The 12,673-nt window shown below is 37.4% G+C and overlaps 1 long non-coding RNA gene across 1 annotated transcript in view; it reads left to right on the top strand.

Annotated features, from left to right (window-relative positions):
* Positions 1-12,673, top strand: part of LOC130572527 (uncharacterized) — a 59,098-nt gene that overhangs the window by 25,858 nt on the left and 20,567 nt on the right. The window contains exon 2 of the long non-coding RNA XR_008965226.1: positions 4,248-4,360. This is a non-coding gene — a long non-coding RNA (uncharacterized LOC130572527). The remainder of the gene's footprint in view (positions 1-4,247; positions 4,361-12,673) is intronic.

The raw sequence follows: 12,673 nt of genomic DNA, 5'->3' as shown, positions 1-12,673 counted from the left end.
AAGAACSCAGCGTGCAAAGGGAGATTGCAGTGGAGGATTAGGACAAAAGTTAGAGAAGGCTGAAACATTTTAAATTAAGCTGTTGGTTGTACACAACCAGGTATTGAACACCAGTGATATTATTTTCATCATCATTAAGAAAAGCCAGTTTACCAACACACAATGAGCAAATCTATAAAACCACAGTACAATTCCCTGTAAAGATATATGGGGAAAAGGCATGCAATTACRTTAAATGGGGAGTTGCTAAAACCTTAAAGCTAAAGCGTGGTAGCCAAAGCATTTATTGTTTCTCTCACACACACACCTCTTTTCCAAATCGTTACAGTCCAGCACTTATTTCAAGAGTTTGACTTTGAACAACTGCAAGTTCTCCCCCTTTTTTAAGCCCCTCCAGTACTGCTGAGTGGGCAAAAATTACAGATGCAAGAAAAGCTGACAAATGAGTGCAAGGCCCCTCCTCTACAGTGCCTCAACAGTCAGAGCCCCTGCCAAAACATGCCTGAAAGCTAGTAAGGAGACAAAGACACAAAGATTCCATTTTTTTCAGGGATTTCATGTAGAAACTACTAGGCAGAAGAATAGCACACTGGCACATATGTAATTTCAAACACAGAGCAGGACCAAATGTTCCAAGAAAAAGTGAAATCATATTTGCTTATTCAGTAAGCTCAACAAATGGTATTTAACACACGGCTCTTTTTAAACTGTGAAGGGCTACAGGGGTTGGAGAGGGAAAGATCCCATAAAGTCAGAAAAACATTTTYAGTCATGGAGAACATTCAGTTTAACACGATCCAAGCTAAGATTCGTGGCTGTTGCTCTAAATCACCTCCCGATAATGCCGTAGTACATATGCAACCAAAACAAAGTAAATCCAGCGTTTTAGCTCAGATCTGTTTGAATGTGTTTACTACTAAAAGATGTTTCCTCTGGGGTGTCATTAATAAAGTTGCAATGAGTTTAAAAAGCCTGGCACCTAGGCACATCCAAGTTCTCAAGCTTTTCATAACAAGTTTACTACTGTTGGCTTGTTAAGCTGTCGTGACTGGCACTCCTCACTGAGCTGGAACAGGTCTGCCTCTGAGCAGGGAGAGCAACAGCAAGGTGAATGCAGGCAGAGCTGGAGGAAGAGCAAGGATATGATTTCTCTTCAAAACTAGTTAGAAAGTTGGGGGAAAGTCCAACTCATGGTGSGGATACTTGGAACAACGCAAGATTCTCACTAACTTAAAGAGGATCTTCACAACAGCATACAAGATTAGAAACGATTGTTTTAAGTGTGATCCCAGTCTTTTAGAACTCAGTGACAAGACAAGCTACTGTTAAAAATAACAAACTCCCACCAGATTGGCAAGTAGAGGTGTAAAATGGAGTTTTAGTCATCAGAAATGTTTTCAAAATGCTCCCAGTTCTGATAATTAGTGCTCAKCAACATGTAGCATTCTCACAAACTCTCTAACAAGCCTTTTCTTTGTCTTATGGGAGGCTGCTTATACRGAGGCACTCAAATTCAGCCAAAGTCTTTCAGTCTTTCAGCAAAAAGACTAATACACTAATGCAGTATAAACAGAACACAGAAAATTTTACAGAACAAATGTGATTAATGTCCTGAATCAACAGGTTTGTGATTGAGSATAAAATACAACTGCTGTGAGCTAAGAGGCCCAAGGCTTTCTGCCTTGCAGGGCACCATGAGGAATGAGCTCTCTGCTAGGCTCACCCTCTCCTTCAACCTGTGAGGATGTGCTACAGCTCTTACTCTGAACCCATGTGCTGCCTTTCTCCCCTTCTGTCTGCTCCTGGAGACTATTTATTTTGCCAATAGACTAAAGGACTGGTAATGCTTTGATTAATTACTAAAACCACTTCAGGTTATCAACACTGATTGTTACACAGGGATTGGGATAATCCAGAACAATTTAAGAAAACCAAAACTTCAATCCTATATTCCATGTTACACCTGATATGAAGTACCAGGAACATCAGAACAAAACTTGAACATTACACATTTAGTTACAAAGCCACATTTTTTATTTTTCATTAAATTTCCTCAGATTCCTTTGGCTKATCCCACTGTTCTCCCTCTTGCTAAATCTAAGCACATTCTAACTCTTCATAGCCAAACAGTATCTAAATGGTTTTGAGCTTCTTAATGCATTTTACCATCCAGCTATCACTCAGCCCCCATAAATGCTATCCCCTCCCCACACATAGCTCCAGCCATTTAGTCTCCATTCTCAACCAGACCAAACTACCRTTACATTTTCATTTTGTTAGTACAAAGAGTAGTGAGATGCTGTCTCACTGCAGACATGAAAAGTCAGCATCTCCCAGTCTGATCAGCACTTACTGATACCTTGTCCTTACTTCAAATTTTCACAGAGTCCCAAAACTCTTCCTCTATCCCACCCACAGAAAGCAGAAGAGCTCCACTTGCACACATAGATCAAGAATTATATGACTGCCTGATTTCCAGGGATATTCCAAGGGAAAAGGAAACTTAGTCTGACGTAAAATTCTAGAACTGCTAATACAAGAACTATATTTAAAGAAACCTATAAATAAAGGCYCTGCAATTAATGACATAGGTAAGAAAAACAGAGCAGAAGATGAAATAAGGTTTATGAACAGTTACAATCATGCTCTATCTTATACAGCTGGTACAGTCATTCTTCAGAATATCATTACAAAGTAATCCTTGCAGAGAGAACTCAAGTTTATCAGATTATAGAAAGAGTGCAGCAGTGAAAAATATTATCACTTGATTTCACATACATTCCGTCACTCCCCTAACTCACCTATTTCTGTCTGAATACTTTTAAAGATGACTTGAAAATCAAATATTAGCACTATTTCAACCTATTGAAGCTGTTGAAAATTAATATGAAATCTTGCATCTTTGTCTAATGTCTGTCATTGCAATTCARCTCATTTTAATGACCGCATGTCCAGGCAGTGTGTGGCACAGGGCTTGAAAAGGAAGGAGACTTATGTTTTACTTGGCACTGGTACAGCATKGGTCTTTAGCATAAAATTTATTAGCATTAATGGGCATTGTGTAATTAAAGCTCTGTGCTTTAATTCCCTGAGGGATGATGGGATTTTTTTCATGTCCTATRAAACAGACAAATAAAAAATGTGAGATTTTGCAAAGCTATTTGAAGAATTCARACTTGCATGTTCCCCCATTAATCATAAGAGAGAAGGCAGAGCTAATAAGATGGATCTGAAATTCTCAAAATGTCTTCAGTGGAACCTTCTGMGGGTTAATACTGAACTCCAGGATTTTTGAGAATATCCTATATAATTATGGTATTTTGCAAGGCCACGAGTTCTTCAAAAAGTAACYATCAGACTACTGAAAAGTATAGATTTGAAAAAAAATATTTTTAGATCTAACATACCATACTTATTTGGTACTAAACTTGTTTAAAGTAGTCCAATTTAATAAAGTGGCTTTGAGAAGCAACTCAAATATTTGTTACTTGAGCCCTGGCATTTTCTTTCCTGAATGCCAAGAATTTAGAAGGCTTTAAATTTCCCATCACCTCACCCTGCACTTCAAGGATGGGGGGAGGCGTTTATGTAGTTCCTAATGTGCTTTTGAATATCACAGGCTGAGATTGGAATAATATTCAGAGCCAGTGAAAAACTGCAGGAGTGGTGCGGGTTTCATCGGGATTCGTGCATGTCACCAATAAAGATCAGACTATTATCTAGACCTGCATTTCAGCAGTTAAGCAGGATTAATTTTCTGTAAGAGAAAATTAATTCAAAATTACACTTTGGAAAAACCAACAGAGTTCTAGCATTTGATTTTTCAGAAGCTGATCTTGCCAACACTTATGTGAAAAAGTGAAAAATAATCCTGGAGCTCATTTTCTGGCAATTTTTTATTGTTTTATATGTCTGAATGATCTTACATGAGCAGCAAGTCAGAACAGCATAGGAAAAATTACCACAAATACAATTATTTATGATRTCTAAACTATTGAAAATATAAGTCTTATTGAGAGTATTGTGTCACAGCTTAATATTCTGAATAACCTAATTTCATTTAGAGCTAGCTCGAAGCAGAACCTATTCTATCTGAAAATCTGAAGAAAAAGTASAAAGTGTATATTAAGACCTTTACAGTGACACTAGTGTTTTTTTCCTTGGGGAATGTCAAGATCAATTATTGGCTGATCTAKTGGACATATCCTAACCTATCAAACAAAATCCTTTATTTCTTTGTCTTCTAGAGAAATCACTACAGAGCTGCAGCCCAGCAATGAAGGGAGCTGAAGGCAATTTGGCCAACATCATCCATGTCGGTTCCCCAGAAGTCGATGAAACACGTAATCGGGTCTCCAAGGTACATCCCAGAGATTAGTTGCTGTGCCATACAATTAGTAAATGATTAAAACAAGATGTTTTCTTCGATTACATTAAGATCCTGRCAGCAGTGAGAGCTATTACCTTCTACCAAAGAGTCTACCTTCCTAAATTATGTTGTTTATTAGCACATCATTAACAATGTGCCACCTCAGCCAAATGATCAGTGGTCTCAGGTACAAAGTAAAGATCATTACAGAGCTCCAACGCCCGCCTCATTTGAGCAAATCAAGTAAGTACATCTTAGTCACAGATTGCACAGAAATATTCAAATTCTGGTTTTCATCTTCAGCTTTGCTTGGTGCCTTTTGTGCCAGACGCATAAACCTAATTCTGATGAATTAACAAAACCACATAAAGACAGTGTTCAGCAGACAAGTTTTTGAAACTAAAACCTTTTTCTTTTCAAAAGAGCAGGACCCCACGTAAATGATGCCTTTTAATACAGCACATGAAAATTTCAATTATGGAAATCATTATTCTAGGCACTATGTGCCATTTTATATTCCCAGCAGGATGTTTTTCATCTCATCAAGAGTTTCCAAAGCTGTTTAGTGCTCCTGTATATGCAAAACACATTTAAGGGCCCCCAAGAAGATCTGTTAATTAAAAAGCCTAGTCAAGTGGTCAGACAAACTGGAACTTGAGGATTATAGGTAAGAGGGATGAAATGAAGGCTTGGAAATTATAATTTCTGTTTCTGTGGTAGCAGCAGAAGCAGCTGTTATAAACTGGGCAAATTAAAGATGTGGCTGACTAAGCCAGCAAAAACATAACAGCAACTCATCTGCACCCAACTTTTAAAAAGCCAAAAGTGCTGACCATTTCTTTTTCACTCTCTCTCTTCCTGTTATTCAGATCTGTCACAAATATCCTCCAGCTGGTACCCTTCCAGCCCTTGTTCACCAGGTCTAGTTTCCCACCCCCATCTTAGGGAGTTAGTAGTAATTCCCAGGACTGTGGACAAGTGCTCCATAGTGGGAGTAGTCAGCAAACAAAAAAGGACATTTAAAAAAAGACCAGGTGAAATAACAGAGTTGAAGTTTAATTTTTTTTTGTGCACAAGAGTTATTCATGTAAAAACTGTCTTCCCATACAGAACAATATTTATCATTCCTTGAGAGCTATTTCATCTGTCCAGTACAATCAGCATTGAGGTACAGAAAGGTCTTCAATTACAAAAGACAGATTGCCACCACATTTTCCAGATACATTTATTAAGTGTCCTGTAATTTACTATTTTGAGGGGGAAAAATCCCAACCAACCCTTTTTCTTCCTACATGTTGTAGTCTGTTTTCACAAATATTTTTAAAGGGTTAAAAAGGGTTAAAAATAAAATTATTTTTTCATATCAGAAAGTGATGAAGGATCTATGAATTACTGCACAAATAACATACTTTAAAGACCCCAGAAACATCCCGGAACAACCCTTTGTCTTTTCTCAACAGCAGATATAGACTTCTTTTAGAAGCAGAATAAACATTAGTTGCTTTGGTTAGACAGCTTTTAGGTCAGTGTTGCCAAGCTGGAATCTGTCTCAATCTATATTAACATAAACCTGTGGTCTATTTTTGATCTAATTTTATACATCATGAATGAATACCTCCCAATCTATTTCCTCTATGTTTATTTGTATTCAAGACAAACTCATCATTTCAGATCTGTGGTAGATGCTTTTTTAAGTGTTGCCATTTCAGTACTACACTAACGATGCAGTTAATAATGTTGCTGCGCTGAAATGTTGCATCTGATTTGAGGCACACTCAAGCTCTTTGCAAACAGTTATTCATTAAATACAATTGAAAATTGTTTATGAGATTTATACCACAAATCTTTAACAGACACAAAATTGATACAAGCAYGTTGAGTACTCAGATTTTCATCTGAAATTAGTTTTAGGTGGCAAAGCGCCTTTGTCTGATGCCTTTACCTGAAACAAATCAATTGCCATTTTGCATTTTCATACAAGTCTGAAAGAATGAGAGACCAGAAAAAGATTTCTAAAGGTTAAACCCCATATTCAGTACAGTCTCTCTCCCCCGCCCCTCTGTTATAGTGGGTATTTGAGGAGGTTCTTTACATCTCCTCCCACACAGTTTCTCTGCTCCAYAAGCAGTAAGCAGCTGCTGGTTCTTTCAAGTCTAGCGGTTAGTTGACATTTACCAATAGTTTATGGTTTTCATCCTACCTTAGCAAGGAAAAGAGCTAGAATATCAGCTTTAAAGAGTGAATACCAAATCTTTATACATCTAATTCTACCCCCTCCCCACCCCAAAGTGGAGGGGCCTGCAGCCAAGGCTTTTGGTGGGACAAAGACAAGGCTGTGAACCAGCACAAAGAGCAGGACCGATGCTCTTTCCCTGGGAAAACACCTCTTTGCAACTCTTGACAAGCAGTGCTGATTTAATTATTTCCCTTTCAATCCCACTGTCTAAAAATCTGCTGTGTACAATGTTGATTACATATCTGACTTGACAAACTTGGCAGCATTATTTAGCAACTGCCATAAAAAGGAAGAAAAGTCTTGCATATATACCTATGATTTGGTGTGTTGATAGAAGAGACAGGAAAAATGAAAAATGTCTAGGATACTTCACAGAAAACACCATTTTCCAGACCAAGGAGGAAGCACAAAGAAAGATGTTAAGTCCTTCAAACGGTGCATAGCACACTCATTKGAAAGGTTACCCCTACGGTTTAACTCCCCTCTCCAGGCTCAAGCAGACACAGGCTATGATACAGTCCTGACATTTGACTTCACTCCCAGGTAAACACACTGACACGAGACTGTTTAAGGTTTGCATTGCTAAAACTTATCTTGAAAAGAACTAAAATTATGAATTTTAAATACATGAAACTATTATATCAAAATAGAGATGGAGAGTAATAATGTTATGGACATTATTTCAACAGTAGAATATGCTTTCTAAAATTACTTTCAGAATAGCAGATATTTTGAAATCATTATAAACAAAAGTAGTCAGACATGGCTCTCTCTTAGGACAAGTCTGTAMCCAAAGGAATCAGGAAAACAAAGGTGATCTGATAAGCAAAATTTCCCCCAAATCAAGAGCTTAAAAGAAGCTGTACTTGTAGTTGTTAACAGCCTGCTAAAAACCCCCAGGAAACCTAAGTTCAGAAGTCAGCTGGTAATACTGTGTTATTTCATGGACCTTTTCAGACCAGAAATCCAGATTACAAAAGCCTTTCATCTGATGATATTTACTAACAAAGTTTTAAAAAAGGTAACATTAACAGGATTGCTGTAGATGCAAAAAAGGGACTTGGAACATGCAATTACTGGATGGCTCCAAGCTTTACCTAATGTATTTAAAGCCACAAAGTAAACCATCGCAGACAGCTCAGCACACAAATGGGGCTAGAAAATGCCACAGTGTTTTTTCCAGGTCCAAGTCAGGACACTTGAAGACATCTATAACTGAACATGGTTTCTTCTTCCAAAATCAGAGCTTCCATGACTGAACATCCTGGAGGCAGTTATAAAATGGCTCACAACATCTGCAGGAACTCAGTTTGCTGCACATGTGTTAAACAGGCAGCACTAAAAACTATTAAAACAGGTCAAAGCAAAATGAAAAAGTRCTTGAAGAATTTCACATCGATAACAGGAATAAAACATGAAGACAACCTTTTCTGCAGGTCAGCAAGCTAAAAGCACTAAGAAAAAAAGCAGTTTGCAGCAATCCACATACAATAAGTCCTGAGCATTATTTTCTTTTATCATATATTGCACTTACGGCGCACTAGATTTTTCTAAACAGCACCCAAAGCATACTTTCAAGTCCATCCAATAAACATCTGAATGACACAGCAGACTGAAATATTTCAAAGAGATCAAATATACACCAATAGCTACCTCTTGTTCCCTTGAATTAAAAGTGAAGAGCAGCTTATCCAGAAAGCAGAATCCAATTAAAAATTATCTTTTCTRAAGATAAAAGTAAAACAGCACCMATCTCTAAAGCAAGGTGGAAACTCAGCTGGAAATGGACAGCAGTGTCTGTTTCTATTTGCAAAATAATGTATYAGAAGCRCATTCAAACGGTAAACATTAAACAYGAAGTACCAAAAACCAAGATCATGGGAGCATGATCCAAGCATAACCTTTCTTCCCCCACTGATAGAAGCTTTAGGGAAAATCAGATATACCTGCATTCAAGTAGATTAAAAAAAAACCAGATCTTAGCACACATGCTAAACTTTTAGAAAGACACTTGACTGATTTCAATTAGCATTTGTACTTCAAAAGAGATGATGTAATAGTCAAAGCAGCTAAGGCTTTTTCATGTTCTTTTATGAATAGAAAACAGATTCRGGCACATCAGATTGATTATTTTATATTCTTCCATAGACAGTAACTTTGGCTTTATGAACAGGACTTTTATTCCTCAAAGTTGTTTACTTCTGTTTGGTTTTGTATTTTTTTAAAGAAGCCTTCACATTGTCAACATTAGCTCTAGTTTTCACTGTGCATAAATAGAGTAAAATAAGCACACRTATAATTGAACAGACAGCAAGGTGKCTCTTTGCAATACTCAGTGGAATAAACACAYGAGTTTTCCATTGCTCCAAAGCTCTTAAGACACAGCATCTTCCTTTACATACACAAAGGTTGCTTCAATTTCATTACTAAGAGCAAACTATATCATTATTATATTTTTCTTTACTAGACAACATGAACAATGGATCTATGTGTTAGAGTTAAGACTAAGATCAAAACATAATATTCCTTTCTCAGAGGGATTTTTTTTGTATTTTTCTATTATTATATTAAAGACAGTTATTTTAATTTTCTTTTGGGAAAAGGAGCTTATCATGAAAGAAAGAGGAGGAGAAAAACTAGGCAGCACGATCACTTTCCAGATAGTCTGATCATTAAACCTTTCACACAAAGTATCAGAAACCCAGGTTTCCAGGCCCTTCTCCAACAACAACAGAGCTCTGACATTCCAGAGGCACACCAAAAACACCAGGCCATCAAGCCTTCTAGGGCAGCAAGGGGGCTCTTTTYCTTCTCCTTACACAAAAGGCCTTCCAGAAAAATTTCCCCTGAAAAAATAYATTTCTGCAAAACCTCCTGCATTTTTCCCACAGAGGGAAAAAAAAAGATTAAGTTTTCAACCAGATGTAGTTACAGTTTTGCACAGAACTGCAATTACAGGGAAAAACTAACCAAAGGAGAAAAAAACGCATGCCTTCTATAAAGTTYTAGTAATACCTTTAATCATATTACAAGTTTAATGCATTACATTAATTTTTTTAATTAACACAGTTGGACTTGTACATCAAACAGAGAAGAGAAAAAAAGTATTCTGATCCAACAAAAGCACGTTATAAAAACAATCCTGCTCAAAACAGGTCAAGTATTTTCTTGTGTTTGAAGACTAACAAAGGGGGTTTTCCTTAAGGCAGTCATTAGATGTATCATCTTTATTTTTGTCCTTTTTTTTTGAATGGTAAGATGTCATTTCTACCCCTCTATTAAATACACTCTAATCTGAATTCCTGTGAGCAGCAATTTTCTTAGGACACTTTTTTGCTATTAGTTGTGATAGGATTGCTTCGTCTCAAGTTTGCGTTTTACAGACCACAAGCCTAAGAAGATCACTGTGGAAGAAATATCAATGGGATGGGTTGGCCCAGTGTGTGACACAAAGYACAGCCCAGTTTGGTATTCTTTCCACTCTGAAGGAGTCTCACATCAAGTAGTGGAAGCTGACTTATTTCTTCACTATTGAATGACTACCTTTCTTTTCCCCCAGGCCTTCCCCTCTTAAGCACAATTTACATTTTAATATTCTGGAGAACCTTTAAATTGCTGCTGCCCAAAGGCCACAATAAGATGCGACTCTTCCATTGCAATCTGGGGAAAGAAAGGGGGCTGCTCATGGAGACCCACACACCTTCCCTTTCTCACAGAGCCAAGGAAAGTCCATTAGAAGTGACAAGGCATGCAGAAAGCAAAAGATAGGACTAATTGAGTTTAAAAGCTATGTAGTTGCAGCCTCATTGAGGAAATGCCTCAAGGCTTGTGCTCAAGAGTTTATTACTAAACYTAGACCACAAAGCAAAGTGAATGTTCAACTCCACATGCCCAGAAGGGGAAGGAGATCCTTTTCTCCATACTGCTAAGCCTGTGTTAGCCCCTCCAATCTTTTCCCACAAAGTAGGATTCCAGGAATCATCTCCCTTTTTCTTATCCTGAAGGCAGAACTGTATACTGTTAACAGTTTCTATAATCTTGATTACAAATTCCTATTACAATAAAACATCAGTATCATCACATGAAATCAGGAATCCTGAAAAAAAAAAAAAAAAAAAAAAAAAAGCCATTTTCAGCCTAAGCCAGTTAGGCAAATAGAAATGGCCACAGAGTTTCGGAACAGAAAAAAATAGCCCATTTGATCTTTTCTGCCACAAGTGGTAATTACAGTTTGTACCTGAGAAGCTTTCTGCCCTGACCAACTCATCACTAAGGCATTTAAAATTATTTAAATTATCTCTAAAAGTGATTTAAAATGGGCTAACCCACAACCAAATTATTCACAGCATATAATGGAGCAATTAAGCATGGAAGGAACCCAGGATCAGCCCCCAACCTAGTCACAAAGATATTCAAGAAATTTGAACAGATGCACATTCAGCCATAGARGGACATGAAATAATACCAAAAATATGGGAACAACCACAACTAAAGTTGTTCTCACATGCTTTGTTTTTACTGACTCCAAGCTTTATTAAGCTTTTAATGTCCTATAAAARCAGCTCCATGAAACAGCAGGAGAACCACTGAAGCTGAACATCTAGAAACACTTCCATAGATAGATTTATACRCAAACTGCAACCATGACTAGGGCAAGAAGGAGCATGATGAAAGTGGAGGGTCTAGAGCCCAAATCCATCCAGGAACAATTGAGGGAACTGGGGCTACTAAGTCTGGAGGCTCAGGGGTGAATTTATCACTCTCTACAACTACCTGACAAAAGACTGCAGCAGAGCATGTCTGAGTCATTTTTTTCCCTTAAGTAATGAGYGATAAGAGAAAATGGTTTCAAGTTGCACCAGGGACCATTTAGATTTGATATTAGGAAAAAAAAATCTTCACCAAAAAGCCTGTCAARCACTGGAAAAGGGCTCCTAGGGAAGTGATCAGGTCACTATGCCTGAAGGTGCTTAAAAGATCTGTAGACATGGGGCTTAGGGACATAATTTAAGTAGTGGACCTGGTAGTGTTAGGTTTACTGTTGGACACAGTGATCTCAAGTGCCTTTTCCAACCTGAATTMTTAAATGAATGACAGATTTGAATCATTGGCCATGTTACCATGGATGCTGCTTTAGATAATGGCTAATTCCTCATATGATATTTAAAATCTCATTGTTATATTGTCAAATCCAAGTGGTTCTTGCACTCACCTGAGCCATTTGAATGCATTTAAAGACTGAAATCCATAACACAGTTTCCTTCCTAATGTATACACACATTCCTACAGCCACAGTGAAAGTATTTCAACAGATACAACGTTACCAGAGAGCCAAATTGTGTCTTTGCTGTCCAACCATTACAGCACCGCTCCATACAGCAAAACAGGAACATCTGGAATTCTGCTCTCATGAGGGCAGCTGGGACTGCACTGCTACATCAGGAAATGAACTGTGCTCAGGTTATAAAATATATTTTGGGCTTTTCACAGAAAACTAACAACCATTCTGGTATTGAAGAAATTACTTGTGTACCAGGCATTTACTAGGAAAAACTTGTCAAAGTGTGTTGTATGGTTTACAGACACAGAGAAATTGTGCAGATTCACTCTATATTTAAATCCCACTAAGCACAAAGAGTTCTCTTTCATTTCAGAAATCATTTCCCAAGTAGAAAATGAATATTAAAATGCCGACTGATTTTACCAAACATGCCACTTAGAAGAGTTTTTTTTAACTAACTCATATTCTAATCTAATTTAAAACAAGTTTGTGTAAATGCTAGCTATTACTTCTCTCGAGTTTTGCTTTGGTTTCATGTTACTCCTCGGAGTTTGTGGCAACAAGCGCAAGAAAAATTAACTTCTCTTCAGACAAAACTGRAAAGTACTGATTGCATATTTTGAAAAGAGTCCATCCACTTCACCAAAATTGGAAACAGCTAGTATTTACATCGTATAGTACCAGACCTGCACACAGTGAACCAGTTTAAAGGGAAAAAAAAAGCCTAAGTGAGATTTACAAAGGCATTTGATGAGTGTAAGGAAATAATGCAACTATTGTAACAGTC

This window comes from Malurus melanocephalus, unplaced genomic scaffold (assembly GCF_030028575.1).
Source record: "Malurus melanocephalus ecotype Western Australia unplaced genomic scaffold, MMel_1.1 scaffold_37, whole genome shotgun sequence".
Classification (NCBI taxonomy): domain Eukaryota; kingdom Metazoa; phylum Chordata; class Aves; order Passeriformes; family Maluridae; genus Malurus; species Malurus melanocephalus.
The sequence above is the reverse complement of the archived record's forward strand: the minus strand, read 5'-3'. Positions and strand labels throughout refer to the sequence as shown.